At 37.2% G+C, this 6,051-nt stretch overlaps 1 protein-coding gene across 2 annotated transcripts in view; it reads left to right on the top strand.

Moving 5' to 3' along the window:
• Nucleotides 1–5,665: 5,665 nt before the first annotated feature.
• Nucleotides 5,666–6,051, top strand: part of LOC140439684 (uncharacterized) — an 81,152-nt gene continuing 80,766 nt past the window's right edge. The window contains exon 1 of one of the 2 annotated variants that reach the window (XM_072529763.1): nt 5,666–5,764. The gene's annotated coding sequence lies outside the window, so the exon portion shown is untranslated. Of the gene's footprint in view, nt 5,804–6,051 lie in introns of both variants that reach the window. The other variant, XM_072529762.1, reaches the window with a different exon arrangement.

Raw genomic sequence — 6,051 nt, 5'->3', positions numbered from 1 at the left:
AGTAACTAAAAAAGATAGTTATCCTTTGCCCAGAATAGACGATACTTTGGATACACTTTCTGGTTCTCGTTGGTTCTCCACACTCGATCTGAAAAGTGGATATTGGCAAGTAGACATGGAGCCAGCTGATCGTGAAAAAACCGCATTCTCGATAGGATCAGGGCTTTGGCAGTTCACAGTTATGCCCTTTGGTTTATGTAATGCCCCGGCCACATTTGAAAGATTAATGGAGGCAGTTTTAAGAGGTCTAACATGGAAAACATGCCTGGTTTATTTGGATGATGTAATTGTAGTTGGAAGATCCTTCGATGAACATGCCAATAATCTAACAGAAGTCTTTCAACGATTGCGGGCAGCGAATCTGAAGTTGAGTCCAAAGAAATGTCACTTGTTTCGACGAGAAGTGAAGTACTTGGGACATATTGTAGCAAGTAATGGTGTAACAGCTGATCCTGAAAAACTTGCAGCAATTAAGGATTGGCCAGTACCAAGAGATAAACACGAAATTAGAAGTTTTCTTGGCCTATGTACATATTACCGCCGTTTTGTCAAAGGATTTGCCAATATCTCCAAGCCATTAACAAAGTTGACAGAAGAAGGCAAAGAATATACATGGAGCGAAGAGTGTCAAAGAGCTTTTGAACACTTACAAATGGCTCTGATTAGCGCACCGATTTTAAGCTACCCTAGACAGGCAGGAAAATTTGTGTTGGACACCGATGCAAGCAACAGTGCAATAGGAGCTGTTCTTTCCCAAATCCAAGATGGGCAAAAAAAAGTCATCGCTTACTTTAGCAAAGTCTTGTCAAAACCAGAAAGAAACTATTGCGTTACCAGAAGAGAATTGCTAGGCGTAGTGAAGGCTTGTGAGCATTTCCATAAATACTTGTATGGCAGAAAGTTTCTTCTTCGCACGGATCACGCTGCTCTAAAATGGCTCCTACAATTTCGTAATCCAGAGGGCCAGATGGCAAGATGGTTAGAACGATTACAAGAATATGATTACGAGATCGAACACAGGGCTGGCAGAGTTCATTCAAATGCTGATGCCCTTTCGAGACGGCCGTGCAGTGCAAATTGTAATCACTGTCTTAAATTAGAAGAACGACTTTGCCCCGTGAGACGAACCACCGTCATTAATGATCAATGGCAGCCTCAACAGCTACAAGACGCTCAAGCAGATGATCCATGTATAAAAAGAGTATTGGATTGGATGCGTCGAAGTGAAAGACCTTCTTGGCAAGACATTAGTGCATGTAGTCCAGAAGTCAAATGTTACTGGAGCCAATGGAATTGTCTAGTGCTGAAAGATGATCTTCTGTATAGAACCTTTGAGAACGATGATGGTACAGAAACTAAGCTTCAGTTGATTGTACCTAAAAGTAAAGTGTCAGAAGTATTGCGTCAGTTGCATGACGGTGCATCAGGTGGACACTTTGGTATCACGAAGACTCTGCAAAAGGTTCGAGAACGGTTCTATTGGGTGAACTGTAAAGATGATGTAAGAAGATGGTGCCGGAAATGTGAACTGTGTGCAACCAGTAATGGTCCAGCTGGTAAAAAGAGGGCACCCATGAGACAGTACAATGTTGCTAGTCCTATGGAAAGAGTAGCAATCGACATTGCAGGTCCACTTCCAGAGACAAATGATGGAAATAAATATATCCTTGTAGCCATGGATTATTTTACGAAATGGACTGAGGCCTATGCGATACCAAATCAAGAAGCTGCTACCGTTGCAGAGGTACTTGTTAAGGAATTCTTTAGCCGATTTGGTGTTCCTTTGGAGATCCACTCCGACCAAGGGCGAAACTTCGAGTCAACCCTTTTCCAAAACGTTTGTAAATTGATTGGTGTCAATAAGACCAGAACGACACCCCTGCATCCTCAATCAGATGGAATGGTCGAGAGAATGAACCGAACAATGGTAAACACCTGTCCAAAGTTGTATCAGAACATCAAAGAGATTGGGACCAGCACATTCATTTATTCCTAATGGCCTACCGCTCGGCCGTGAATGAAACTACAGGACAGACTCCAACCTGCCTGATGTTAGGTCGTGAAGTTCGTTTACCCTGCGACCTAGAGTTTGGCTGCAGACCTTCCGAAGAACATGTTGCAAGCGAAGATTATGTCGACCGCCTGAAGTTAAGAATGAACAACATTCATGAACTTGCCCGACAACACATCCAGATAGCCAGTGACAGAATGAAAGATCAATATGATTCTCGATGCAAGAGTGAAAGCTATGAAGTAGGTGATCTTGTTTGGCTTTATAATCCACAACGTCGTCGAGGCTTGTCTCCCAAATTGCAAAGACAATGGGAAGGTCCATATGAAATTAAAAAGAAAATAAATGACGTAATATACCGAATTAAGAAGTTGCCGAAAGGTAAATCAAAAGTAGTTCACATAAATCGTCTTGCACCATATGCTGGCTCAAATGAAACAGAAGAAGCACGAACCCTTCAACATGAGATCAAAGATGACCGGCGACCAAGCTTTAATGAATTTATGTCAAATTACGCAGAGAGAAAGAGTGCTAGATTCGGCGTGACCACAGAAGTTCAACAGGACCTTTTTAGTGTTCCGCATAACGTCTCTCTAGCCCACTGTGTTGCCCAAGATCTTGAGATGACTAAAGGAATCTCATCCGTATTTTATAAGAAATTCGGTCGTTTGGACGAGTTAAAAAACCAGCAGCCTAAAGTTGGAAGAGTACTGAGATGAGAATATGGTTCTCGATCTTTGCTGTATATGGTGACCAGGAAGTCTTATACAGACAGGGCAAGCTACGAGGATATATGGCCTGCTCTAACTAATTTGAAGAAAATTGTGTGCAATTACGACATCAAGAATTTGGCCTTACCTAAGATAGGCCATGCACTAGATAATCTGGACTGGAAGATTGTCAGAAGCATGCTTGAAGTGATCTTCCGAGAAACCGGCGTACGAATTACTGTGTGTTGCATTAACCCGATGAGATCGTATCCTTCAAAGTCAGTAGATTGTTATTTCTTTCTAAAGGGTTCATGCAGAGCTGGAGAGTCCTGTAGATTCCGCCATCCTGTGCCTACATATAGAGTTGCTGATCGGGACGATCAGATTTAAGAGGGGAGCAGTGTTACGAACATACTCTCGGCATGGCCCAGGTAACGGTTGCATTGCATCTCTAATACCCTTCTCGAAACTTCGAGGCGTATCGAGTGCGAAAGAGAATAACCGGTCACGTAGGCGAATTAGAGGTGGGACAACGCCAGAATATTCTCGAACCTAGTAACTGTAGTATATATAGGTAAAAATGTTAGAAGTAGAGTTAGTCGTTAAGATACTACCGAACTGTAAAGTTATAAATAAATATATGTATATAAATTCGAACCGCTCGTTTTATTTAATCTCGCTACAATATCTATACCATATACCTGCCATGGGGACAAATGACAAATGATGGGACATCTCTGACCCATGACAGGGATACTTTGGTGTCTTTTCAAACCCATCTGAATCGTATACATTCTAGTGTTTAGTTCACGATGGAAGTGGAAACTGATTCATTCCCACCTTTTCTCGACGTTATCATAAAGAAAAACCAATCCCAAGGTTTTCATTACTCTGTTTATCGAAAATCCACCCATACCAATTGTTACTTGCATACCAACTGTTATCATACCCCTTCATAAATTAATTCAGTCATTAATACGTTTGTCTCCAGATCAATACGCCTTTGCTATGATGCAAGTAGAACCGCTGAGGTCTTTAGTTTAAAACAAGCCCTCATTAAAAACGGTTACCGCTAAAATCATATCAATAGAAGCATTCACAGATATCAATCTTTCACTCAATATCAACCCAAAGACTCAAACCCTCATCGTACGAAAGCTTTTCTTCCTTACATCAAAGGTGTCACTGACAAAATCGACAAAATTCTTAAATCAAGAGGAATAAAGACAATATTTACCTCCAACATAAACTTTCATCTCTTGCCCGATCAATCAAAGACAACATTTAGGATTTTTAGGATAGAAGAAGAGAGAGCTTCTAGAGTCTATACAAATAAAAAAAAATAATAATGCAATAAATGATAAAAAAGATGTCAAAAATTTGAACAAAATATATTTTAACTTAATTTAAAAACACATAAAAAGACAATCTCAGAACGCCTATGATGTTAAAATAACTGGTTGTTTAAACGATAAACTAACTTCAATAAACAACACATTAGATTTAAAATACACTTTACACCTAGTGACTTAGTGGGTATGTCCTATGTTTTTAATATTATTATAATGTTTTTAATATTATACCGAATTTTTACATGCTTGGTAAGTCAAAAGTTTAACTTTTAAACCGTATTATGTCTGCCATAAAATGTTTTTTTAGTCAATATTACTTCTTGAAAAAGGCATGGATTTCCTGCCGAAACGTCGAAAAATATATGAAAATGTCTTAGTATCAAATCAAATTTTTTTATGAACCTAAGCCCAAGAAAATCCACTAAAAAAATATATATTAAGGTTCAAGAACTAAACTCAAACTATATATATATATATATATATATATATATATATATATATATATATATATATATATATATATATATATATATATATATATATTAAATCTAGAGCTAAGATTAATACTATTATAAAAATTAATATTAAACTCACCAGTCTTCCGGGTTGAACCGCGTCGATATCCATTGGGCCGAGCTTTCGACATCATCTCTGATGTCTTCTTCAGGGCTTCCGAGGTCTCAGTCTCCCGAGCCCCCAGACACTACTACACTCACTAGTCACTGCACTACCAGCTGATAATGCAAGGTGGTGTTCCATTTCCTGTTGGGGCACCGTTAAGAGTTTTTAATGAACGTTATCGGAAATTAAATTAAAATAACTTAAACTACGATTACTGACAATGGTGATTATATTTTTTACAGTTATGTTACTAATTGCATTATTTTAAGGACTCATATCTCTCCACTCACCATAGTGCTATCAAAATCATATCACTATAGTGAGATGGATAAGAAACACAAGACATGAGTAAAACCAGTATTTTAACAGTATGAATAAAGAAAGAATAGTCAATATAATACGAAATAACATCCCATATACAGATGATAATGTATGGGTAGAGTTAAAGCAGTGTGGGCAAATTAAGTAGTGTATTAGGTAAAAATTTACAATAAAATTGAAAGCTAAATTCTATAAGAGGGTTGGAATACTAGCTATAGTATACGCCACTGCATACTCGGTACTTAAAAAGAAAGAACAATGAATGCACGTTGCGCAATTGAAAACTCTTAGAGAGTTCATTGGAGTGACAAAAAGGGTGAGAAGATTGGATAAGACAACTGTCAAGAGAATTAATATTGACTTAAACAAATATAGACTCGGGTGTAATTATACAACCAATAAAAATCTGAAAAAATATATATTGGGTACATACTCGTAAAGAATTAAGGTTTTATTTAATATTTTGGACTATAAGATTCTATTAAAGTAAATACAATGCATGAAAATATGTTATTACAAAAAAAAACAGTTAATTTGCCTTTAGAAAAATAGCAAGAATCGATTTTTTAATCTGATGAACAACAATTAGTTTATTAATGATTGTGTGGGTCATCAAATCTATACCTCCTCAGCGAGCGCAAGCACTGCGGACGCGAAAGTTTTCAAGAGATTATACTCTCCCTCTGCTTTTACTTTCACGCAACATTTCTGATTCAGATAATCCGATCCAGTGATTGTCTAGCTATCAGGTGAGCAGTCTGCAAGTGATAATTTAGTGATACCGTCAAGTAAGATAATAAAAATACTTAATACTACATACATAATTAAATAACGGATTAAAATTATTATAGTATGCAAACTAGCATATCTAGCATATCAATAACACCAATATTCCATAAAATTTGACTTTAGAATATATTTTCAATAAGTTTATTAAAGATGATTTCTTTCTATATTTGACAAATAAATCTAGATTAAACATGAACTGCAATGTAGCTTTATTTTAGTTTTTTTTTTAATCAGCTTTACCAACCTC

This window comes from Diabrotica undecimpunctata, chromosome 4 (genome assembly GCF_040954645.1).
Source record: "Diabrotica undecimpunctata isolate CICGRU chromosome 4, icDiaUnde3, whole genome shotgun sequence".
Lineage (NCBI taxonomy): Eukaryota > Metazoa > Arthropoda > Insecta > Coleoptera > Chrysomelidae > Diabrotica > Diabrotica undecimpunctata.
Note: the sequence above shows the minus strand (reverse complement) of the source record. Positions and strands in the feature narration are given on the sequence as shown.